General features: G+C 55.8%; 1 protein-coding gene across 4 annotated transcripts in view; it reads right to left on the minus strand.

The window, feature by feature from the left end:
* The window catches only part of CHST3 (carbohydrate sulfotransferase 3), a 37487-nt gene extending 12858 nt beyond the window's left edge, over positions 1–24629 (minus strand). Inside the window, exon 1 of one of the 4 annotated variants that reach the window (XM_075534873.1) lies at positions 24564–24629. The gene's annotated coding sequence lies outside the window, so the exon portion shown is untranslated. The other 3 variants (XM_075534871.1, XM_075534869.1, XM_075534872.1) reach the window with 3 other exon arrangements.
* Between the last annotated feature and the right edge of the window lie 1403 nt (positions 24630–26032).

Consider the following 26032-nt stretch of genomic DNA (forward strand, 5'->3'; position numbering starts at 1 on the left):
GAGCTTTGGCTACACATGTGGGAAGCTCCGAAGCCCTGACAGCTGCACACAGGGTGGCCATTACCTCAGTTCTGGCCAAGCGTGATCAGGGATTGGGCATGTCTGGACTGTGAGCTGCTACAGGCAAGACACTGGCTTATTCATCCCGCCTTTCCCCACGGAACCAGCCTGCCGAGCCTGTTGCCACCAAGATGACTACTGGTCAAATGCACACCTTTCTAGCACATCTGGACAGGTCTGGACATGGCCTTAGCCAAACAGTCCAAGGCTTCCCAGCTAGGATGGCAAGTTGATTTCAATGTCCAGGCCAAGGTTGATCAACTGGAAGTGGCTGCCTGGAGTGGAGTCTTTCAAAAGGCTGATCCTCACCAGGAAGAGTTCGGTAATTGCTACTCTGCCTGGGCAGAAGGATGAGATGACTGCGCTCTTTGTGGAGTCAGCTTTAGAGCACTGATTTTCTTTCTTTTTTTTATGTTATTTTTTTAAACATTTTATTAGGGGCTCATACAACTCTTATCACAATCCATACATATACATACATAAATTGTATAAAGCACATCCGTACATTCTTTGCCCTAATCATTCTCAAAGCATTTGCTCTCCACTTAAGCCCTTTGCATCAGGTCCTCTTATTTTCCCCTCCCTCCCTGCTCCCCCCTCCCTCATGAGCCCTTGTTAATTTATAGATTGTTATTTTGTCATATCTTGCCCTATCTGGAGTCTCCCTTCCCCACCCCCTTCTCTGCTGTCTGTCTCCCAGGGAGGAGGTCACATGTGGATCCTTGTAATCGGTTCCCCCTTTCCAACCCACTCACCCTCTACTCTCCCAGTATCGCCCCTCACACCCCTGGTCCTGAAGGTATCATCTACCCTTATTCCCTGTGCCTCCAGCTCCCATATGCAGCAGTGTACAACCTCTGCCCTATCCAGTCCTAGAGTATTGATTTTTCAACGCTGACTTCATGATCCAATCTCCTGCTGAAAGAGCCCAGTGCCATCGATGGAGTTATGCAGACCCACGGCAACACTATTGGGCAGGGTCTGCCCCTGGGGGTTTCCAAGACTAACTCTCTACACCACTAGAAAAATCTCATCTTTCTCTTGAGGAGAAGCTGGTGGTTTTGAACTGCTGACTTTATGGTTAGTAGCCCAATGTGCAATCTCCATGCAACCTGAGGAGTTTAGAAATTTCTGGGGCCAGACCCCCGGGCATTCAGGCTTGTTTATTTGGTTTTTCTCAGGGGGATGAGCAAAGATTCTAAAGCTCTGGTTTGCAGCCCTCAAGTTCTCCAGGCAGATTCTGGAGCATCTCAGAAACAGCAGGGGTACTTAGTAACCCTACTTGCTGGCTCACCAGGGCCCCCAAACTGGCAGGCTTACTGGATCTCTCCATGACTGGGGCCTAGATGCTGGCTGAGTCTCTCTGTAGTCCTTGTTTTATTTGGGACACAGCATTTAGAGAGCTCCTGGGACTGCGTCTGAATAGACCATTTAAAATCACCTCCTCCAACCAAGATCACGATAAAAAGTTAAAAATAAAACGAAACAAAACCAGCCCTCCCCTGCCAGCCCCCTGCATGGAAAGCCACTCAGCAAGAAGAAAGAACGAGTGACCGGCCCCCACAGTGACCCAGAACACTCCCTCCCCAGCAGATGATGCTGAGCGAGACCGCCAGCCCCCAAAGGGCCACACTACACGATTCTTTCTGTTTATATAACATTCTGCAAATGATGGGATTATCACAACAGGCCTAATTAGTGTTTACCATGGGTCAAGGAGGGGTGGGGTGAGAAGGAAGTGGGTGTGGTTGTAACAGTGACACGTGGCTTCTTTAGCAGGAAGACGCTCGTGCTGGTATCCTGACGGTGCTTCCACTGTAGCCCCGGTCATGAGCCCTGGGCCAACTGGGGAGCAGGCACATGGCTGTCGCTGCAGGATGTCTTACAGTTGCATGTGCACCTCTAAGTATCTCAGATTTAGAAGTTCAATTTTTCCAAAGAGCTAGCTCTCCACAGCAGGCAGGTTTAAAGGAGCTTTTGAGAACCAGAGCTAAAGGTGAGGCAGTACGTCTGAGGAGACCTCTCTCCTTGGGCAGCAGAAGGCTCCCGGTGCTCTGTCTACTGCCTGGGCCTTTGTGAGGGAGGCTGGTGAGGATGCGGGACGTGATGGGGAAGCCCCAGTCTCACGGTCCCATCACCGTCACGTGGATTCCGGCGCATGTAGAGCCCCCGGGGTTTGCCCACAAAGCAGACTGTTCCCAAGGGCTTCCCTCGGAAGTCTTGATGGAGGCAGGTTGGCAAGCTGTGGGTCTCCTGAGCACCCGAGTGGACTTAAACCCCTGAACTTTAGGTTTGTGGCCAAGTGCCCTTAGAGGAGCTGTTGTATGCCACTGCGTTGGCTCCGACCCCTCATGAGCCTGGGGCACAGAGCTGCCCACAGGCCTCGGAGGCATTGCCAGCCCTTGCCTGCCTGGAGCCGCTCGCCGGTGGGTTCAAGCCACCACTTTTTGGTTGGCAGCCAAACACGTAACCACTGGGCCAGCAGGGCTCCTTCACAGTTGGCTGCAATGCCGCGCCGTCGTGTCTGCACAAGAGACTGAAGCACGGCCCGGTCCTGCGCCATCCGCCCATTTGTTCTTGAGTCTGAGCCCCTGTTCCACGCCGTGCCAACCCAACTCACAGAGCGCCTTCCTCTCTGGGGCTGCCCCTCCAGTTCACCAAAACAAGGGGACCGGAATTTGGCCCCAAGAACACGACCCAGTTGGAGGACATGGTGCGGGCCCCAGTCCGGAGGATCTGGTCTGTTTTCACCGGGAAGCTGACAGTTTGAAGCCACCAGGCGCTCTTCGGAAAACAGACGAGGCTTTCGACTCTTATAAAGTCTTATAGAAACAGAAGAGCTACAGCCTCAAAACCCACAGGGGCAGCTCTACCCTGTCCTATGGGGTCGCTATGGGTCAGAATCGACTCGGTGGCAGTGAGTTTGGTTTGGTCTGTTCTATTATCTAGTTCACTGCAGATCACTCGGGGTCTTAAAAGCTCGCAAGCCACTGTCCCAGGCACTGGATTGCTGTGTGCCTGGAGCAGCAGAGGGAGGAGGAGGAGCGGGAGAGGGAGCAGGAGGAGTGGGAGGGGGAGGAGGAGTGGGAGAGGGAGGAGCAGGAGTGGGAGGAGGAGGAGAGGGAGGGGGAGGAGCAGGAGAGGGAGGGGGAGGAGGAGGAGTGGGAGGGGGAGGAGGAGGAGCGGGAGGGGGAGGAGAAGGAGAGGGAGGGGGAGGAGCAGGAGAGGGAGGAGGAGGAGCAGCAGAGGGAGGAGGAGGAGCAGCAGAGGAGGGAGACACAGGATGCTGCCTCCGTGAACACTCGCCCCCATGGCATGAAACCAGGAGCATGGACGGTGCCTGAGGCACAGTTTAGAATGTTTGACCCAAGATTCTATGGAAGATTCCAGATCAAAAGGGAGAACATACAGAACAGAATTGAAGCCCTGAAACTATTGCCTTCAGATCCTCTGTAAATATTAAACCAACCCCCGCCCCCTGCAGTCTTCCTAAAGCCAAATAGCAGCTTGGTTTTGCTGGTAATGAATTTTTGCCCTGAGCATTCTGCTCTTCGTACGTTAGCTCCATGGGTGGGCTTAAATTAAGAGCAACTCAAGATTAGCGTTGCCATAGTACTGTTTAGTTTCCCTACTGCTAATGTAACCAATTAGCACAAATGTAGTGACTTAGGACAACCTGAATTTATCACTTTTCAGTTCTGCCTATCAGAAGAAAGAAACCAATGTGCTGGGCTTAAATCCAGGTGTCTCAGCTAGAGCAGAATCTGTGCCCTCCCTTGTCCAGCTTCTAGAAGCTACCAGCTGTCTGTGGCTCGGAGCTCCTGCCTCCCCTCGAAAACCAGCAACAACTAGGGGTAGGGGGCTTTCTCACTTCTCACTCAGATTCTCCTCTTCTGTAGCCAGCTCTCCCTGTCCCCCCTTCTGAGGACCTTTGTGATGATCCTGGGCCCAGCCAGATAATCCCGGATAATCTCCCCACATCCCAAGATCCTGAACTTCGCGTCTGTTGGCAAAGGTCCTTTTACCATGTGAGTGAACATACTCCCAGGTTCTGAGGGGTCAGCTGAGGACATGTTTGGGTGAGCGGGCGCGCGCGCGCGCGTGTGTGTGTGTGTGTGGGGGGCACAATGTTAGCCTCATAAGCACCTAGCCCAGAAACAGGTGTGCCTGGTCCAGGCTTCAGACAGAGACTAACCGGGAGCAGGTAGAGATGCTCACTTCCAGCTGAGCCAAGAATCACTGAGAGAACAAAAAAAATTTTTCCCCACGATCTAGATTCCACACTGAAGATTTTGACCTGATCTGTGCATCAGTTTTATAAGTTCCCTCGTGACTCCCGAGGCCCGGGCGGTGTCATGGTCGTGAGGTTGGCAGTTGGAATCCCCCAGGGGATTAGGGGAGGCTTTCTGCTCCTATGAAGTGTTGCAGTCTCGTACACCCGCAGGGGCAGGCCTGCCCTGTCCTGGAGGGGCTGCCGGGAGCCAGAGTTGACTGGATGCAGGGAGCCTGGTGGTGCTGTCAGGTCAGCGCTGGACATTGAACCACAAGGTCACAGATCCAGTAACCCTACGTAGAGTTGCTACGAGTCAAGGGAACGTGTGGGTGGATTTCAGTGACCCAAGGGTGGGTGGGGTGGGGTGGGGGTGAGGGTGGGATAGCCAGCCTGTGATAAGCCCTGAATGCCTGTTACTGTTGCTTTACCCCACGGCCTCGGCCCTGCCTCAGTGCCCTGGGGCTGCTCAATGTATGCTTGTTGGACTGCACCGAGGGAGAGGGGGCTTCCAGTGGACGCCGGAGGGTCTGAAGAATGAGGTTCTGTGGATAGACAGAGGCTGAGGTCTCTGAGTCAACCTCACACCCAGAAACGGCTGCCTGGGGGGCTAGAGTCCTTTCTCCTCCCTGAAGTCCAGTCGAGGGGGCCACCCCAGACAGAATCCAATCATAAACGGGCCATTGTTACGGGAACAGTGGGGCTCTGTGCCCAGTTAACACTTCCCTCCCCCTCAAGGCCACTCCGGCGCGGGGTTAGCTTCTGCAGGGCGGCGAGGCTGGCGAGGGGCCCCAAACCTGGGGACTCAGAGACTATGGAGGAGGGGGAGGGTCAGTGTGGACGCTGAGGGTTCCCCTGGGAATCTGGCCCCGACTCTGCAGTCAGCAGGCTGGAAAGTGGTCATGCCAGCACTCGGCTCCGATGCCCGAGACAGGTCCGGGTTAAAGCTGGGAACCTGGGGAGCCCATGAAACCTACCAGACCCTAGTCAGGACTGGCGGGGTGGTCATGCCTGACCTAACTTCTTCCCTTTAAAAACACAGAAAAGGTGCGACTCGCATGCTAATGGTTCCTTTCATTGCTCTGTAGAACAACAGTGCTTCCAAAAGGCTGGGGAGGTTGTATGTTCTGCGGGTCTGGGCTTTTGAGAGGCAGGTACTTCAGCCAGGGCAGGCACTAGCGCTCCTCTGCTTAGCCCCTCTCTGACCCACAGAGCTTCATATTATTAGCATAAGCCAGATTTCAGGAGGGTGTGGTTAAGACCTGCAAAGGCAGCATCCGATCAGCACCCCCAAAGATCTCCTAGACCCACAAATGTTAGGCTTGGGCATCAGCAACTCTCATCTGGTCAATAGGCAGAGCCCCTACGGGTCATGACCAAGGGAGCAAACTGATGCTAAGAAGATTCTAGGGTCTCAGCGTGGTCCCTGGGCCAGCGGCCTCAGCATCACCTGGTGCCTGACAGAAACACAACTTTTCAAGCGTCACCCCGGACACCTGCGTGCGGACAGGCTCTCTGGGGGATTTTCATGCACCCACCGTCTCAGAACCACTGTGGAGGAGGGCAGATTAGCTTTTAACTGCAGAATAAAAAGCCATTTGGTAAACCCGTCAAGCTTTAAAAAAGAACAGAGTAGCCTAGTCTGGGACAGACAGTATCACAGTGCATCTGTCACAGGCGGGCACTCAGAAGTCCCCGAGTAGTATAAACGGTTACATACTAGGTGCTACCCAAAAGGGTAAGGGTTCGAGTCCACCCAGAGGCCCCTCAGAAGATGGAAAAGAACAACCAAGGCCCAGAGACGCACTTCTGAAGAGCCGGCCACGGAGATGCCCCTGTGAGCGCGGCTTGGCTCTGACACATGCGCGGCCGCCCTAAGCAGGGGTCCAGCGGGCAGCTCGCTGCCGTGAAGGATTGTTTCAGTCATGTGTACGAGGGCGGGTCAGGAAGCACCTCTAGGAAGGATCCAGGCCCTACATGCGTGGATTCTTTCCAAATGAAACCATTTACATGTGTCTCGGTGACCAGGGTGGGCTGCCTCGAGTCAGTCGACTCACAGCACCCTGTAGGGCGGTCGTTCTGGCCCTGTGAGTTGCTGAGATGGTAACTCATGAGGTAGTTAGTTTATTGTGCCAACCTGGCCGATAAACGCATGTGGGATTAATTGAAGGGCAGAGAGATAAACGGCTCGGTGAGCCTCGCCTTTCTTGTCTCTTGCTCTTTGATCATCGGACCAGTGAGAGGCTGCCTTGCTTGTTCTGTGCCTCCATTTACAAGCTGCACTACCTGTGGGACACCTAACCCACGGACTGTGTCACCGTCACTTGAGGTTCCTTCAAGACCTGCTTCGCCACACTATTGGAATTTACATCTCTGGAGCTGGGGACTGTCAGACCCTGTCATCTGGCTGACTGTTGGCGACCTGCCTTGCTGTTTGCTGCCTGTGCCCGGATAGCCTGAAGTGCTCCATGGAGGACTATCCAGCGGCCCTCCAGACTTGAAGGACTGACAGTGTCTCACAACTGTCTCACGAGAGTGAGTTGCACTGAGCCATTTGTACTGCCTTATAATTTAACTGTTTATTTCTTGTGTTATCTTTCTATCTGTATATAGATATAAAATTATTAGCAATCTGGTTTTGTCTCTCTAGAGAACCCTGTCTCACACACTCGTCACGGGAGTAGCCAGCCAGAGGACGGGGGAAGAAAGACGCCAAAGATCGAATGAAAACTGTGCAGCTCAGAGGTTCTAAAGACCCATGGACTCCTGGTCTGAGCCCAATAAAGACTTAGTTCTTCAAATAAAAAAAAAAAAAAGAAAACTGTGCAGCTGTAGAGGGGTCTTCTGGCCTCGGGGCCAGTGACATTCAAGGCGGGAAGTCAGCTCAGCGGGTTACGGTGACGGAGTTTTGAGGAGCCCAGATGGTGTAGTACTTACTCATTGGTCTATGAACTGCATGGTCAGCAGTTTGAAACCACCAGCACCTCTGAGGGGGAAAAAGTGAGCTTTCTGCTCCCATAGACAGTTACAGTCTCAGAAATAAGCAGGGGGGTGCCATGAGTCAGCACTGACTCGATGGCAGTGCGTTTGGTTTGCTATCCCCCAAAGGGCCGATCTGGATAGATTTTTTTTCAAAGGCTACAGGGACTTATCAGGAAGAAGTATGAAGGAAATGGAGGATTGCACCGGTGAGAAAAGGCAAGTTAGGCTGTGCTGATCAATGATTTCCATCACCAGGATGCACCTGCTCCTGACCACATCCACCCTACAGCCTGATCCCACCCTTTCAGACTTCTCTCTGGTCCCCCAAACTCAAAGAATACTGAAACGGAGCACGATTTGAGTCCTTTGAGGTTGTCCCAAAGCGTCATCCTATACACCCTTTACTCAGTGCCGGCACGGTTCTACAAGTTTTCCAGACAGTTACCACGTTACCCTGGCAACAGGGAGTCCGTCCATCATGACATGGTAGCCTTTTTACAGAGGAGGAGGCTAGTGCCCAGGAGGATGTCAGATACGAGGGTCCTGTGTAAGGGCAGGAGGGGTGCCCTTAGAGAATACAGAGTGGGCTCCACCCGCACTTGGAGAGAGCTGGCCTGGCCCCTTCTGCCCAGGCCTCAGAAATGGCCTTCAAGGGGCTCCTATTCAGCTTGGCTCATGAACTTGGCAACAGATCGTACGTATTCACTCCAGGACAAGGTGGGAAGTGGTAACTGGGGCACCAGCAGAGAGACGGTGCTACGTGAGGAATGTGCTTGAGTATTGCCCCCAGGAGACCTTGCCCTTGGAGCTGGGTGCCTTTGGGCAGATCACTTAGCTTCTCTGAGCTGCCACGTCTCATTGGACCAGACCATGGAGGTGATGGAGGAGAGGGGGATGGGAAGCCTCCAGCTTGCACAGAAGACTAGTGGGAGGCTCGGGCAAAGAGGAGGAGACCTGCGGGGCTGAGGATGGTTTTGAGGGTAGGAGCAAGGGGCGCTCTGGGGACATGCGGGGCTGGGCTTGTCCATGAGACCTCATAAGACGGGGATACCAGTGAGCCAGTTGTCCTTTGCTGTCAGTTCTGACTCCTGGGATTCCCTGGGGCAGTGAAGCTTCACTCCACAGTTTTCCAAGGTTGACTTTTGGGAAACAGATGGCCAAGCCTTTGTTCTGAGTTACCTGGGGGTAGGCTTTACCCGCAGCCTTCCCGTTAGCAGCTGAGTGTGCGAAGCACTGTACCACCCAGGACGGCACAGGTGGAGAAGGTGGAGAAATGTTTGGCGGGCACCCCCCCTACCCCCCTGCCACAAACTCACCCACGACATGGATCCTCCTCTGTTCTGCATTCTTTGAAGCAGACACTTCACGGTTTATAATAATGACAAATGTGTAGTATATGATGCAAGAGTCAAAAAAATAGGTCAATATCCTGAAGAAAGCAAGAAATCACCCCAATCCTACCACCCGGGCACAAGCGCCTCGGGATTCGGCCCACATTCTTCCAGACCCTGCTCTCGGTGTCTTTTCAAAGAAGGCCGGGTCCACAGAGACAGGAAGTGGTGGAAGGATGAGAGAAATGCAGCAATTTCATGTCATTTGGGCCCCCCTGAGAGTGGGAGCCTTGGTGGTGCTGTTGGATCACTAAGGCCAGCAGTTCAAACCCACCAGCCTCTCCCTGGGAGAAACATGAGACTGTCTGCTCTCATGAAGACTGACAGGCTTGGAAAGCCTACAGAGAGTCTCTGTAAGTAGAATCAGCTCGATGGCACTAGGTTGGGCTTGGGTTTGGGCTGGCTGTTCTCATTTGTAACACGGGGTCCCATGAGTTGGAGGGACTCTGGTAACAAGTGGGGCATGGGAGCCCCCGCCGAGCAAAGTGAGTAGGCCTTTGAAACAGTGCTATCCTCTCTGAGAAGCCGGTGGTGGGGGTGGGTGGGGGAGCTTTGTGACAGGAGCCAGCTGGTGACGGCTTGGTTTGGAGCACGACTGAGTCCATTTCAACTGTGTGACACCAGCAGGTGTTCGGCTGCTCTGCTCTCAAGCTTGCTTTGTAAGAGGGGGTGGCAGTGCCCCTCACCAACCCACTACCATTGAGTTGATTCTGTCTCCGGGGGACCCTGTGTAGGATTTCAGAGACTGCAAATTATCTCTTCTTTCTCCTGGGGAGCAGCTCGTGGGCTTGAACTGCCAACCTTGGGATCAGCAGTCTAACACTTGCCCAATAGTGCCCCCAGAGCACCTCATGGGTTGTCATAAAGATGAAATGGCACAGTGCGTCCCAGCCGGTGGTGCAGTGTCTCACTGCCATCGAGCTGATCCTGACTCCGAGTGAGCGAGTATGCAGGGCGAGTCTGAGGAGGGAGTGGTGTTGCTAATCTGGAAGGCAGGGTGGGTGTCTCCTGGGTGCTCCCCCCCACCCCCGTCAGCGACTGTACATGTGCAGGAAGGTGCTATGAGGCCGGGAGAGAAACAGACCACCCAGAATCTTTGATGTGATGGAAAAGGTGAAATTGTTCACAAGACATTCATAAGTTGACGCAGGTGAGCCCAGGCTGACTTTGCTGAGAAATGCAACATGGATGGAATGCTATGCGGACCTCCCTCTCCAGGAATAATCTATGGGAAATACTTTTTATTTTTCAAGTCAAGGTTTGGGATGGACAGGAGCAGAGAGGGCTGGCCTCCCCTGATCACACGGCGGCTGGGGGCAGGGTACGGGTGGGGTGAGGTCTAGAGCTCAGCGAAGCCAGAACGGCCTGGGAGAGAATGGCCACCTAGCCACGATGCAATCAGGGTCTTTGGACAGATTGGCTATCCTTCCTGGGCCCAGGATTTCCCAGGCTGGGTCAAAGTTTATTTAACCGTAGGGCCGGGAGCCCAACGGAAGAGGATTCAAACTGTTTTGAAACTGGACACATTTAAGCCTAAAGATACTGGCATCGATCAGGTCAAAATTTGTTGGGTTGCTATATGCTGGGTTGAGTATGTTTTAATCATAATAAAAATTGCAACACACACACACAACAAATGAATGGTTTCATTGAATTGTGTGCTTTACAATGGTTTACAAGGCGGCTTTTATGTGCCGTGCATCTTACAGAAATGAACGCAAACATTTAAAAACAGCATACACGCAAACTCACTGCACCGGGGTGATTCTGATTTGCAGATTTCAGGGAGCCACTTTTCGGGAGCAGAAAACCTGGGGTCTCTACCCACCTGTGCACCAGACACTGGTCGTGCTGGCTACGCCGGTGGCCAGACCCGGGAGTCTGTGCAAGGCGCGGGGCAGAGCCGGCTCTGCACCTTTCTGTAGAGCTGAGGCTTGGTACCATGTGCATGTGGCCCCTTTAAAATGAAATAAAGTTATGTGCTCACTTTCGGGTGGAGGGTCAACCCCAGTGAAGGACCCCCCAAGAGATGGGTGAGCCCACAGTGGGCTCCGACACGCCAACAGCTGGAGGAAGCGTGGCCGCAGGTGCCAGAAGGTCGCCACACGCCGGAGCCAACAGGCAAGCGGTTTTCTACCTGCACAAGTCCCTTGTCTGGAAGCCTCTTTAACAAGCCTTGGAACGTCAGCAGAGGACAAGCCCAAATCCTATCCCAGAACAGAAAACTCGTGAGGTAGGAGGTGTTGCAGTCTAGCTTCAAAGTCCACCTTCTCTCCAGGATTCGCGGTTGTCGCAGGCTGGCGACAAGGGGGCTGGGGGCCAACTGCTAACAACATACCCTCAAGACAAACTCGTAGCCGTGGGGTCTGGGCTGACTTAGGGGGACCCCGTGGGACAGAGCAGAGCACACCGAGCCTATACCTCTGTCCAGGACAAACGCCTCATCTTCCTCCCAAGCTCTCTACAGGGGGTTGACTTTGGAGTGATGGGGATGTTTGAGAGTAGCTAAAGGGGTGGTGGGTGTACAGCACTGTGAACGTACTAAAAGCCTCTCATTTTAACAGGGTTGCTTACTATGATATGGCTCTAGATCAATCAAGAAATACAACAAACTACCTTCTGCCGTCAGAAAAAGCACAACTCTCCAAAAATCATCATGGTAGTGACTAAGCTTGAGACTGGTATCTGGTTTGCCTCTGCTTCCCCCACACCCCCAATTCCTGTTGGGGAAGAATGCTTATCCCCAAAGCCTGATATGGACTGAGGGGCACAGGGCTGGGAGGGAGTCCCTGCACTTCCAGGAGAGAGGGAACTGAAGTTGTGCTAACCATGTGAGTCTGGGGCTTGGGGTGTCACTGCTTGGGTATTAAAGGGTCTGGGGGACCCCAGAAGGCTAGGATGACCACAGACCTCTGGAAGTCCAGTGACTGCCCATTGAGCAACAGCGAAGCACTGTATGCTGGGGAACCCCCAGAGGCAGGCTCGTTCTCAAAGGCGGTTTCTTTCCAGCCCTCTCTCGCAGACGGGCTGGGCCAGGGTGGGGCTGGCACCAGAGTGGAGAAGGAGTTGGTTCCCAATGCCTTGTAGAGGGCTCCTTATGGCTTCAAACGGGCTCCAGGAAAAAACGGTGACTCATGGCCCACGGGAACTAAGAGCTTTTCTCTCACCGGGGAGGATTATTCATAGTGCGGTCGGTGGACAGACCCATTGCCCGTCCACGGCAGCACAATGTATTGGAAAGGCAAGTCCTACACAGCCTGAAGACGGCCGGAGAGCCATCTTCCAGCAGAGGCCAGGCCCTTGGCCCTCGGCAGCGTGAGTCCCCAAGCCTTCTCTTTGGACTAAGGGAGCTCAGGCGAGCCAGACAAACCTCCTCAGCCTCACTGTGCGTTTCTGGGACAACCAAGCCTCTTCTGTAAGGTGGTGGTGAAGACGAGGTCGTTCATGTGCTGGGCCTTCCAATGCACGTGGAGAGTCTTCTCGGTCCCGTCCGCCCTGCCGCTTTGCCCTGGCTGTGGGCTGGAAGGGGAGGAGGCTCAGCCCGCAGCAGCAGCTGAAGCCATCTGGTGTCTGGTGCCCCCAGCCTGGTCCAAGGAGGCTGGCACTCACCCCGACTTGACTTGTTCCCTTTTCCAGGTCTGACCATTGGGAACTGCACAGGCACCTCTGGGGGCCCGCGCCCCTCTCTGAGGAGAGGGTCTAGAGAAGTTTTAAAGAGCCCCTCTCATTCCAAACAGCCACAGCAGCAGCATTTGCCTGGCCAAGAAAACTGGGCACCCACCGTCTAGAAGAACCTGTGATCTCTAGGAAGCTCTGGGGGGCCTCACGCTCGGAGATCCAAATGCCCTGCACCTCCTCCCTGTGCTGCACACCTGGCAGGCTCAGAGTGGGGAGTCCACCACCCACCCATCCTTGCGCGGAGGCTTCCTTGGGGCTGGATGGCAGCGGAAGTGGTGACAGGCCTGCAGTCTGGAGCTCGGCAGCCACAGGCCCGAGTTCTGGCTGTATGTGCGGCAATGACCAAACTACTTAACCCCTTCGTGCCTCTGTTTCTCCGTCCGCCGTGGAAACCACATGGGGTGATAGGTGGTCATGGAGTGAGTTTCTCTACAAGGGGACTTTAAAAGTTCACAGAAAATCGAGTGAAAAGATAAGGTAATTTCCCCACGAACTTCTTGAAGCTCCTCATATCAGTACTCAGAGCTGTGTCTGGCCTCCAATAATCACTCAAGAAGGGTGAGCCGTTAGTTCTTTAAAAAAAAAAAACCACCCAAAAACACTCGATTAAAAAAAAATGCAGCTAGCAAAGTGAATGTGGTTGCACAGGGGTCTTGAATGGCATTAATTTCCATTCACTAAGCCCCGCCACAGCACCTCTGTCTTCTCCCACCGACACCCGCAAGGTTTTTAGTAATGTCTCCATTTCACAGATGCGCAAACGGAGGCTCAGAGAGGCCCCGCAGCCAGGCGTCAAAGGTGATCATCACACCCAAGTGTGTTTGCCACCAGGATCTGCTTCACACGCGGAGGCAGGGCCGGATGGATGGGGCTGGTGGTTGGGGGGCCTGGAAGGAGAGAGGCCAGGCAAGTCTGGAGGGCAGGGTGCTGGGAGTCCTAGGGGACACAGCACATGGCTCACCCTTCACAGCGCAGAGCACGCTCTGGAGGCACTGGGAAAACATGACACTACTGAGTGTCACTCAGGGTCTGCTGCCCACCTGCCAGGCTGTGCTTCTGCTGGTGACTCAGAGCCAAAGCCAGACCTTTGAGCCTGGGCGGAAGGGTGGGGCTGGCTCCCCACCTCTGTCCTCCCTGCCAGGGGCCCTCCCCCAAGACCCGCCCATGAGGCTGGAGCATCTGTGCATGAGTGCAGAGGGCACTGGATTCGGACCCTGGGCAGGGAGGGGGTGGCTCACACCCTTGGGCTTAGGTCTGCTTTTCCTGGGCACCTGCTGCTCTTTGGGAATCACTTTAAAAAGACTTAAACACTTAAAAAGCGGTTGGGGTGTGTGCCCAGCCCCCTATCAATCACCGTCCAGTCCCGCTGGACTGTTCACCAGTACGGCACTGGCTCTGGACCCCCCAGCTCCAGGGTTTGCCATGGTCCCTTCCTGTGCTGGGGGTCTCCCTCCCCCCACCAGGGCAGCTTCTAGGCTTGGAACTGGACCCTGGAGCAGTCCCTTCCCACCTGGAGGAGGCAGCGCTGGCTAGCCCTGTTTCCTTCTCTGGGCTCAGAAGCGAGGACTGGAGGCTGGGGAGGTTTAAGGGACATCCACAAGGGGGCAAGATCACTTCCGCATCCGCCCCCCCTCCCCTCTCCCTCAGACGGGGCAGTGCTGTGGACTACAGAAACCCACAGTCCAATCCCCCACAAACTCAAGTAACTCACAGGGGTGTCATCTGAGGGAAGTGAGGGCGGGAGTGGGCTGGAGGGGGCTCTCAGCCCCGTCTTCAGTCTGGCCAGGACAGAAAGGCACCTCGTTCAGCCTCAGGATCCCAGCAGAGTGTCCTCAGGGCAGGAGCCCTTGACGGGGTGATCTGCCTGGGCCTGCCTGTCTCAGGAGCTCACCTTCTTGCCTCAACTATAGCCTTGGGCCCACGCCAGCTAACCCTGTTGCACCTCCCCCTACCCCAGCCTTTGTGATCCACCACCTTCCCCCATTGGGGGCATCCTGGACTGGGACTCAGTTTCATACCCCCACCCCCACCCCCCAGCCAGCAGCTCCTGTATCCCAGGTCCCTGTCATGTCTCTCACTCACTTGCTCCACTTACTCAGGCTGACACTGGGGACATGCGGCAGCTGCCGTCTTTCCCTCACAGCACCCCCACCCAGTGGAATCCACAGCCCAAGAAGCAACAGTAGCAGTGTGGGGTGACATGTGACCCGCTTCCAGCAGGATGGGAACAGGACATCTCAACAGAGGCTGGTGAGTCATGAGCGCTGCCAGAGGGCGGAGGGGCAGTTCTGGGAGCGGGAAAGGCTACAATGAGAAGGAGGACCAGGAGGACAGTTTGGGGGTGCTGGAAGGCTGGGAAGACGGGGACTGATCAAAGAGGCTGAGGAATGAATATTCGCTGAAAGATCGCTGGGCCCTGAACAGCCTGGCACAGCCCATGTCCCGAGCCACGTGGGGCGGCCATGAGGAGGCCCACTCCTCCTTTTAAGTTGACTCCCTCTGGCGAGCAGAGCAGGTCAGAGTAGAGGGAGCAGTATCAGCAGATGGCCAGGCCAGAGGCCGTCGAGTGCATGGCCCCCGAGGATATTACACAGGACGAGAGACACTAGTCGCCCACGTGGGGCGGGATTGCACGTGTGGGAAACGTTGTTCATTGAAACGTTGTTCAATGCACAGGGAAGCGCCGGAGGTGAGTGGGCTTTGCACTCACCCTGCCTTCTCATCTGTGACAGAGGGGTCTTAAGGAGAGACCCCCGCAGAGCTTGGGGCAGTGCACAGTGGTGCCACATCTCATCGCTGTCACCCGCACCTGCACCAGATTCAAACGGCAGAGGAGTGTGGAAGAGAAATAGCATTTATCAAAAGAAAAACAAGACAAGGCCTTGAGCAGCGGTCCTCAACCTTTGGGGGTAGAACGACCCTTTCACAGGTGCAGCAAAATGATAGTAATGAAGTAACAACAAAAATAATGTTATGGTTGGGGGTCAGCACCACATGAGGAGCTGTATGAAAGAGTCGTGGCATCAGGAAGGTTGAGAACCGCTGCCCTAGAGTGCCCTGAGAGAGCGCTTCCCCCTTCCCCCCTGACTCAGAGGTTCTAGGCTGGGAATCTCAGGGCATCTCCAAACATGTCTGTCGTCAACCCTGCCGAGATAGGCCCACAAGCCTCTCCCCGACTCCCTCACAAGCCCTGGGCTTTTCTCCACCCCCTCCCCCTCCAACCCCACTCTGTGTTGTGAAATTCCTTGCTGAAAATAAGTGTAGCTTCAGCCAGAGGGGTGGCCCAGTTTATTTTCAAAATATTTCCTTAGATAGATAGCACTGCTTTAGCTCAGACACGTTAGCGCTTTCCAGAACCCTGCAGATGGTGCAGCAGCTGGAGAGGAAGGGAGATGGGGGTGATGGGGAGCAGGAGAGGCCAGGGCCAATCCTCAGGGAGCTTCAAGGGCCCAGCTTTGCCCAGGTGAGGCCTGCAAGTCTGAACAAGGGTGCACACCCCCCTGCGGTGGGGGTTTCCACACATTTAAATGGCAGAGACTTTTAAGAACAAACACTTCCCTCAGAAACCCAGTCTGCAGAACAAAAGACTGGGTGAAGGGCATGGAACACCTCCCGTGCCCCTCCCATCAGACACACACACACACACCGTGGACCTCGGGACTCCACAGGACTTCATTTGGAAACATCAGGACATGCATGTAAAATTGGTTGGACATAATGACTTCCTCAGGGAAGGTGCTCATCCAAGTACGTTCCAGTTGGGAGTCGAGGACGGGGAAGACCACATCTCCTGGAGAAGCCGGCCGAGCAAGCGCGGAGCCGGCCTCACTCACTCCCGGCTGTGGGTGTTCCTCGCTGAAGGATGCCAGGCAGAAAGGAACAGTGACTACAGCGTGAACTTGCTCTGGCTTCTGGGGCTCCTACTGCAGAAACAAGCTGGTGGCTTCCGTGACAGTGACTTCTTCTTCATAGCCCAGGACGCTGGACGTCCACCTGCTGGGCCCACGGAAGGCTCCCTCTCTGCTGGCTCTGGGAGGAGCTCTTTGTTTCTGGGAAGGTGCTATTTCTCGTTTCCTTGGTCGGGTCGTTATGTCATTTCATGTCAACGTGAAGATAGATCAAAGCGGAGGGGCGCCTCCTTCTGGGTGGCCTTCTCATCAGGAGGGCCAGGGGAAGCTGCTTCTCTCTCGGCCTTCACCTTGCAGCTTGCTGGCCACCCTGACAGCTCCGGGAGCCCTGTCACTATTGCACTGAGCCTGCACCCACGTGGCTCGGCACCCACTGCCTGTCATCTTCCTGCATTCTGCATCCACGTGGCTGCGGCTGCGTGAGTCACAAGAGGGGCTTGTGGGCTGGTGCAGGCCTTATGGGCTTCAGTTGCATTGGGCTGCAATATTTGCAATTAAGTAATCTGCCCAAGGTCATCCGGTTCTAAACTGCATGATGGACATCCCACCCCGGGCAGCGTGGCTTTAGGATCTGCATGCATCCCCACGGCATTGTTTGTCACTGAGATGAGGATCCCTGAATGTGACGATCCGCATGTATGCACACAAGCACGTGGGCCTGCAAAGGTCTTGATGTGCATCTGTTATGCGTCCAGCTGTTCCCCGGGTCACCTTTCTGTCCACGACAACATGAGTGATGCTGTGTGACGAGGTGGTGGGGAGCCCAGTCCGCTGGCCCCTCTCCCACGAGGCTGCAGGCTGTGGTGTTTCATGTGCAGCATGTGTGTGAAAGCGGTCTGTCAGTGTGGTTAACACCTCCAATCAGGGTGAAGGAAGGCGGATCATGTAGCTGGGCCTCATTCAATCGGTTGGGTGCTTTCAAGAGGAAAAATGAGGATGACCAGAAAAGCAGAACATTCTGGCTCGAGGCTACAGCATCAACTCCTCCAGACCTTGCAGCCTGCCAGATTGGTCTGTAGATTTCCAAAACCGAGTGAGCCAATTCCTTACAATAAACTCATCTATACTTATCTCTCTACTTATTTATCTCTGCTCTATTCCACCACGCACCTGTCCGGTTCTCACACTGTGGTGGTTTGTGGTTGCCATGGTGTTGGAAGCTACGGCCGTGGTAGTTCAGGTTTGAGGCAGGGGGAACTTCCAGACTGACACCGACCAGGAGGAAAGTCCTAATGGTCTACTTCTGCAAATCGGTCATAACCCCACAGAGATGGATGTCCACCAAAGGAGCCCCTAGATTGGAGAGCATGACACAAAGGGCCGTGACAATGACCCAACACATACTCATGATTGGGAAGACGGTGCAGGACAGAGCCAAGAATCATTCTGTTACATGAGGGGGCTTCAAAAAGTTCATGGACAGATTCAATTATCTTCCCGCTTCACTTCCCCACGAACTTTCTGAAGCCCTCTTGTCCATAAAGTGACTCTGAGTCAGGGTCGACTGCTAACAGTAACAAGGCGTATCAAGGTCATCCACTGTCTCCTATTGGTTCCATCTTTCAGGAGAACCTTCTCTGGCTCAGCAGCAGCAGGACAAGTAGCTCCCTTCCTGGACGGAGTGTTCAGCGCCTTCAGGGAGCTCCCAACTCCACGGATCTGCCGTTTCAGGGTTTGCTGAGCCAACGTGGTACAACCACATACGAGAGAAAGGCTCCCTGGGCCAGTCCCTGTGCCTGAGGTGGGTGCCCTCAGCTGCCGGGTCCACCTTAGAGCCAGCCCCCCCCCCACCATGTTCTAGAGTTGGTCAACCACAGAAATTGCAATCATCAAGTTATGTTATGATGAATTTGCTTCCTACCCCGAAGACACAGCCATTACAATTATGCTCCTGTGGTTCTTGTCACCAGTGGTGTGACGTGACATACCACAACACCTCGAAACGGACGGGAGTCCCACCCAAAGCAACGAAGCTCTGCACTGCACTCAGCCTGGGAAGCCCCCAGCCTGGTAGACCCCATTTTGGAGGGACACTCAGGCGGGGACCACCTAGCCCCTCCACCCAAACCAATGTCTAACGTGCAATGCTTTCTCAGATGGAAGAAAACAGGGGGCGAGCCCTAAGGTTCTCCACCATCAAAATCAAACTCACCAAAAAGGAGACGGACAGACCACCCGTCATGTTACCACTCCTGGCAGTGCTGGGCTCAAAGACTCACTCGGGGCAGGGAGAGCTGCGATGGACCGCCCGGCTCTGTCTTGGCCCTGACATGCTCCTTCTGGTGCACCTGACCCAGAAGGACAGGGACGGCGAACTGTTGATGTGTTGTTGCTAGACGCGCTAAAGGCTAAGAGGAGGGCCTTGGCGGAGGGGACAGGACAGAGGGAGGTGAGTGGGAGGCAGCCAGGGAGCCAGGTGTAACCACAGAGGCGGAATCCACTTCCCAGGCTGGCTTCAGGGGTGGGTGTTTACCGTGGCGTTCAAATGCGGGAGCCAAGACCTGGCCCATTTATTTTCCACACTCTTCTTCCAACCCCCTTTCAGAAATCCTTCCTGAGCCCTGATGATAAATTTCCTAGTGCACATAAGCCATCTTTGTGAACAGGCCGGTGGGTATGCAGAGGGAGGCTCCCAAGGCCCCTCCCTAATCTGGTGAGGGGCCAGGAATGACCAAGCCCATTGGGGACAATGGAGAAAGAAGGCTGAAGTGTCCCCCTTCCAGCCCCACATAAACCCTCCAGGCTGCAGGTGGCAGGGCAGTGGGACCCCGCGCTCAACGTGGGCAAGCACCGCCTCTGTGGTCTGCTCAGGCCCCAGAGAAGAAAGAGCCTTAGCACCAGTGCTGTTGAAGAAGGAGAAGGACCATCCCCAGAGTTCTCGGAGGCCCTTTCCTTGGGGCAAGCTTCCTTCCACCCCTGGCTTTCTTTTGACCTCCCAGCAAAGGTGCCCGCGGGTTCTCCCTGGGCTTTATCCTTCGATCCAGACTGTTCCCAAGCACAGGCTGCTTCTCCCACACCCAGCTCTAACTTCCATCCCGGGCAGCAGGGTCCCTCGGGCAATGAAGGCGGGCCAATCGGAAGGCACTCAGAACTCACTGAAGTGGGTTTCCTGGGGAGAGGAGGCAGAGGCTGATCACCCTCTGCTCCCTGCTTCCTTTTACAGATGCCAGTTTTGCCCATACATTGGGCACAATATGCCCCTGAGGCCCTGGGGGTGGGTGAACAATGATGACCCTGGCCCAGCCGGGCTAAGTTGGGTCCAGAATACCAACCAGACTGAAAACCAAACTGCACCAGGGCCTCAGGGTCAGCAGGAGAGGCCTGAAGGCAGCAGGGCTGACAGCTAGTGCCATGAGGCCTTGCCTGTCCCTGGAGAAGGCACCACAGGCAGGGGCTTGGGCCTCTGCAAGCTCCCCCTTGCTAGCTTCAAGACCTTGGGAAGTCCTCAGCCCCTCATAACCTTGAGTGTGAAGTGGGGACCATGACTCTGCCTTTCCAAGGAGACGTGTATTTTGAAAGCCTCAGCGCCAGACCTGGTCGGCATGGCTGTCCCCTTTCTCAACCGCCTTGGCTGCCCTGTCTCCCTCCGGAGGATCAGATGCTGTAACTGAGACAGCTCTGCCGGGACACGTGCATGATGGGTGCGAAGGGGCTGCCTCCTGGACGGGGTGAGGGCCCAAAGGGGACAGCACGTGACCATCTGTTTGAGGACCTTTCCAGCTAAGTGATCATGTCTCTCACATTCCAGGGGCAACCAAAGCAACACCAGTGTCCCACTTCTCAGAGAAGCAGAGATCGCTTTAGAATGACTGCATTCACCCCTGAACTGCCCCCCTCCAGTCCGCCCCCAACTCCTGAGCCATGGAAGGTTCCAGCCCCTGGGGCCACCTCACCATTGATGAGGTGACCCAGGCTGCGCTGGGTGCATGGAAACCAACCTCCAGGTCAGTAAGTGGGTTTGGCGCTGTTTCCTTGTTGTCATGGAGACCCAGGAGGGAACCTTAGAGATAGCCTGACATGATGGAGACATCAGGGGACCCAGGAGGAAAGCTTAGAGACAGCCTGACATGATGGAGACACCAGGGGTCCCTGAGTCAGACTGCCCAGGCTCAAATCCTCACCACTTGCGTGACTTTATAAAAGTGACTTCACTTTGTGGGCTCCCAGTTTCCCACAATCTGTAAAATGGACGTGAAACTTGATACATATAAAACTTGCGCCTCATAGGGCTGTAGGGCCTCAAGAGATAATGTATGTGGGCTTCTGGTTCCAAGAAGACGACATTTCGGTAGCGAGGTAAAAAGGAAGAGTGGCTGTCCAGGCCAACCAGAAACGGGAGGGCAGCCAAAGCCAAACTGGAGTCTCTAGCTGGTGCGAGAAGTCAAAACATTCACGCTGTGAACGGGCAGGCTGGAGGTCTGAGTCTCTCCAGATGTACCACAGAAGAAAGTCCTGGCTATCTACCTCTGAACAGCCAGCCTCTGGAAAGCGTCTGGCGCAGTCTACTCTAACACACAGAGTCACCATGAGTGGGAATTACCGACAACTGGCTAAGCTGAGATCTGGCCCTCTCCTTCTGGGCCACTGTTTGAGGCCCCACCCACGTGCTTTGCTTATTTTCACGAGTGCCACTCCGAAGCTTGAGAAGTCTAGTCAAGTTCCTTCACAACGGAGTGGGGAACGGGGCACTTCTTTGCCATTACACGCCCTGCCCACCCCTACCTCCTAAACTAGCAGGATATCGTTCCCCAGATTGCTTGCCATCCCAGTTCCAAGAACAGGAGATGTTTCTGATCCTCTGAGAAGCTCAAGCCAGTTGGCACAAAGGAACCCACACCGAGGCTCAATGCAGGGACTGTGTGACTGCCTCTCCACCTGCCACCACCGCAACTACAGGGCCAAGTCGCTGGCATAGCTCCTTCGGGAGGCTCATCTCCAGCCAGGCCTCCGAGTCCACCTGCTCCCTAGCCCAGTTCCTTCTCCCGGTTGCCACCCTTCTTCCCCGCTGGCAGATGGGATGGTTGATGGACTGGGGTGCCCTCCTGCTGTAGGTCGGTTGTTCTTGAAGTCTGCACCTGGGAGGAGTGGAGGCCTTCAGGCAGGCAGATGCACTCTCTCTGAAGAGCTCTCTCCTGCTCTGGGGCTCTCCCACAAAAGGCTCTAGTCTGCTCTGAACTCGGTAGGGATACAGCCGGCCCATGGCACACAGATGGCTGTTGCTGAGTTGTCTCTGATCCTGACAATTCCTCTTTGAGACTCCCCCAAGCCGATATCCAACATGTCATCAAGCTGGACTCGATCCACTCCCAGTTTAGCAAAACGGAGCTGTTCCTGCTGCCCCTCTGTGGGGTTATAAAGAGATTTCCCCCCAGATATGCCAAACATTAGAGACTATTTGCCAGCATATGGTGGGAGGCCAGATGCTTAGAGACATTCTCCCTGAAGGCAGTCCATCAAGGGACCAGAGAGTACAATAGGCTACTTCTCCCTAAGGGCTTGAGGCCATGGTTTGGTCCCTGTGGGTGGGGTTTACACCCTACTGATAATGGTTTCTATGGAGATCCAGAGAACAGGTCAAACCTGCTCAGTGACACCCAAAGTTAGGCTGCCATCCTGAATCTAGGATCTGCCTTTCTTGTCACATGTGTGCCCCCAATCCTTCTTCCTATTGGGGGTATATCCCTAGATCACCCCCTCTCATTGCTATATTACCTATAGCACAGCCTCTTCTTTACCAGTAATTAGTGGGCTTGCATGCCCCCCAAAGATACTTAAGCCTTGGTTAGCAATAAAGATTCCTATTGCCCTCTGCTCCCCCTTCCTCTCCCCTTGTCCTGCTTCCCCTCCCCCTCTCTCCTGCCCTCCGGTCTCCAACCTACCACCAAGTGAGGGGCTGAGGTGAGCAGGCTACCACAAAATGTGTCTGACTCCATTATTTCAATCTCTCATGCTCTCTATGACTTTATTACAATCTTTATATATATATATATTAACCATACAATTGCGCCTATCAAACCCTCGATTAGTTGTAGGGGGGCAGGCCTTTCCCCCACACCTCTCTCTTAAGGGGTCAGAGGTCAGGGATGAGACTCAAGTCTCCAGTGCCAACATACAGGGCATTGAGGCCTGTGTAGACCATCTCCCCAAAGAGACTAGGCTGGGCTCCCTACAGCCAATCCAGTCTGCCCCCTCTGCAGAAGGGGCAGATAGATCGATTCCAGCAGAAGATTGATTCCAACCCCACCGAGGTCCACGGAACTCAGCTCAGAGGGAGTCCATTCTGAATACTGATTCATCGAGCATATTCAACATGCAACTACTGATCGAGTCCCCACTACGTGCTTCACCCACTGAGCTTTCCACTTGTCTAGCCAGTGGATTCTGACTCATGTGCGTTTGTGAACAGAACTGTGCTTCTCGGGGACTATTTCAATGGCCGATGTGTCTGAAGTAGACCAAGCCTTCCTGCCAAGGTGTTCTGGGTGGACTCGACTGGCCCCCAGTTGAGTCAGCCGTGGTGTGTTAGTCACCCAACAATGACTAACTGGACTGAGTGGCTGTGGCCTTTAGGTCACTGGGCTCACGATGTCCTTAAGTCCAAGCGAAGGAACCTGGCACCGGCCATGCCCGTCTTTGCTGTTGGAGCCCATTTCTGCCTGCAGCCAGGGCCTTCCATTCCGTTGGCCTAACTTCGTCAACATCATGTCCTTTCCCAAGGACTGTGCTGGGGTCAGGAAAATCCTTGGGCCAAGCCCTGCTATCCCCCACCCTCAGGAGACCACGCAGACATCAAACACCACTTTGGGTGCAGAGAAAATCGGTCAGGCTTCAAGGACCTAGCCTGGTTTCTCCATGGGAGTTTGAGACAGCCCCCAGGATCCCTTCCCCTCGCCCAGTCCCGGCTGTTAGGATACTGGGTGCAGTTGAGTCGGGTCGAGATAGGGCGGCCCTATGGACACCAGAACCAGAAGTGGCCGCCCCAAGCCTGACGATGGGTGCTTGAGCAAATGAATGCATCCAAAACGCAGCGACCCTACAGTCAGCCGAGAAGCAAGGAAGACCGTCCACAGGATGGATCGGCAGTGGTTCCCAACAATGGGAAGTCCCTCCGCCAGCATATCCGCTGGGGGAAGGGTCTTGGATTCCTGGCCGACCAAGTCGACGCCAAGTAGCCGCCACCAAGCTGCCCAGGGCCGCCAGCCTCCCGCGTCCCCCTCTGCTGAAAGCAGGAGTGTAGGAGCCACTCCATCCTTTCCCGGCCCGCCTCCGGAAGGTCGGCTCGCACTGGGACCCACAGCCCAGACAAGGGCAGCCCTTCCTTGGCCGGTCGCGCCTTGGGGACTCCCTCTCGCGGCGGGGAGGGGTTCCGATGGAGCCCATAAAGACTGGGAGTGGGTCTGAGAAACGGGAGGAAGTGCCTGGCTTAACCATCTAGCCCTCACCCTTCCCTGGCGCGCCTCGGATCCGCGTGGCAGGGTCCAGAGGCTGTGCGCCGTGGGGCTGCGGACTGCTGCTTGCCAAGCAGCGTGCACCTGGGGGTCGCGGGTCCTCGGGGGCCCGCATGGGGTCCCCGTCCCCGAGCCGGGCACTCCCTGGCCCACTCGCTGCCCTGGCCCGTCTTCCTCCGAAGTTTGGCGAGCACGTCCCAGTGGGAGGCCGGGCGCACGGCGAGGCGGCCTCCGCGGCCGGGAGGAGGTCTGGCGCAGCCGACCGACTTACCCGCGCCCCGAGCCGCCTCCGGGCGGGGCGGGTCCGACTCTGGGCGGCTGGGCCCTGCGGCATCCGCTCACAACTTCGCTCGCCCCGGGGAGCTCGCGGCGGGAACGGCCCCGGTGCCTGCGGCCGCGCGGGCCGGGCTCCGCGCCTCTCCGGGGCTGCGGCGGGGAGGCAGGGAGGGAAGGAGCCGCGGGCCGGCCGGTCCGCACGCCGGGCGGGAACCGGCGCCAGGCGGGCGCCCCCCTGCCCCGCGAGCCGGCGAGCCGGCGGTTCAGCCCGGCGCCCTCCTCTCGGGCCCGAGCCGGCGGAGACCGCCGATTTCTGAACTGTGGTCCGGGCGCACGGCGGCCCTCCGGCTCGCGCTCCTCCTCCTCCTCTTCCTCACCCCACCCAGCACCCACCTCCAGCGCGCCCCGCAACTTGGGACCCGTTGGCGAAGTTGGCGCGGCGCGGAGTGCGCGCCGCCGCCCGGCCGCGGAGTGGAGGCAGGGGAGCGGGGGGAGGAGCTGAGAGAAAGGGGGGCCGCCCCCGCCCCCGCCCCTGGGGAGCCGCGCCTACCGGGACCCCTCTGTGTCTTTGTTTGGGGCGCAGCAATTCGGCGCGTCTCTCCCCAGGGACCGACTTCGGGCCACTGTGGTCCCCCCCGCCCGCCCCCTGGCAATGCTGGGAGGAGCTCCCGGGCCCTGAGTTGGGGGAAGCTGCCCCGAGGTCCCCGCGACGCCACACTGCCAAAGCCTCCCAGGGGAGACCCCCTCCCCTCCCCGCCCCGCTAACTGCGCGGGTTCCCAATGAACCCTGTACGGGGCAGGGCTTCCCTACCATTCTGGAGTAAGGAATGACACCCGGATGGCCGGTTACTGGTCACCTACTGGCCCTTCTCAGTCTTCTCACGCCGCCAGCCCAGGACCAGTTAAAGTGCGACCAGGAGGGGGGGAAGGAAGCAGGGCCCCGCCAGGGCCGTGGGATCCCCGCCAACGTTCGCGCCTAGGATGAGGGGCTAGCCTGTACCCCGGTGGGCTTGCTAGGAGCGCGGTTCATGGGAGGTCTTTGAACCAGGCCAGCGGGGTCTTCCTCCTGGGACAGGCCAATTCAGAGCCGGCTAACCCAGTGGCCTTGACATTCAGTGGGAGAGTATTGGGTTTACTGTAATCAGTCGTTTCCTGTACAGACGAAATAGGAAAATAAAATTAAAAGCGAAACCTCAACATCTGCCCTGGCCTCTTCCTGACATTTATAGATGAGTGCAGAGACAGCCCCCAGAGTTTGCAGTGCGCCACTCGCTGTCAAAGAGCCTCAGGAGCCAGATCCCCACAGCTGGGGGCAGTGAGATCCGTGATCTGGACAAGTGAATGAGAAGATTTGGGGACACCAAAGTTTGAGGATGGGGGGGGATCCAGCTTCAGGGCATCTCTTGACTAAACTTGACATCTTTCTCCACACCTCACCTGCAGCTAGCTACCTTCCCATCAGGGCCTTACCTCCTCAGGGCCAGCCTCTACCCTGTAACCCACCCTTTGCTTTCCACCTTTCAGGGGCTCCTCCAACCTCTTCCCCTGTTTTCAGAAGGGAGGGTCCCTGTTTCACCCTTACCCATCAGTCAAGAAGTTCTTGAATGGTACCTGCTGGCCTGACAGGTTTGTCTTTCTTGCCCCATCACATCCTTGGGGTCTTGGATTTTGCTGGACATTTTGATGTGCCCAGACGGCCACAGGGCCTAAACTATAACTGTGTCGTCACCAGATGGCAGAGAATGGGACTTCATGCTGCTGGGGGCGGGCGGGGGCCCGGGGAGAGGGAACACTGGGCAGTTTCAGCACTGACTGAGCACAGAGGCCAGCAAGCCGCAGTCCACCTTCTACCTAGAGAAGACGTCCTGGTGACACAACAGTTAAATGTTTGGCTGCTAACCGAAAGTTTGAGGGTTCTAAGCCGCTCAGTGAGGCTCTCCTGGAGAAAAGACTGGTGATCTGAGAAAACTCTTGGGGCAGGTCCCCTCTGTTACTGGGGGCCCCGGAACTGGAATGGAC

This window comes from Tenrec ecaudatus, chromosome 16 (assembly GCF_050624435.1).
Source record: "Tenrec ecaudatus isolate mTenEca1 chromosome 16, mTenEca1.hap1, whole genome shotgun sequence".
NCBI lineage: Eukaryota > Metazoa > Chordata > Mammalia > Afrosoricida > Tenrecidae > Tenrec > Tenrec ecaudatus.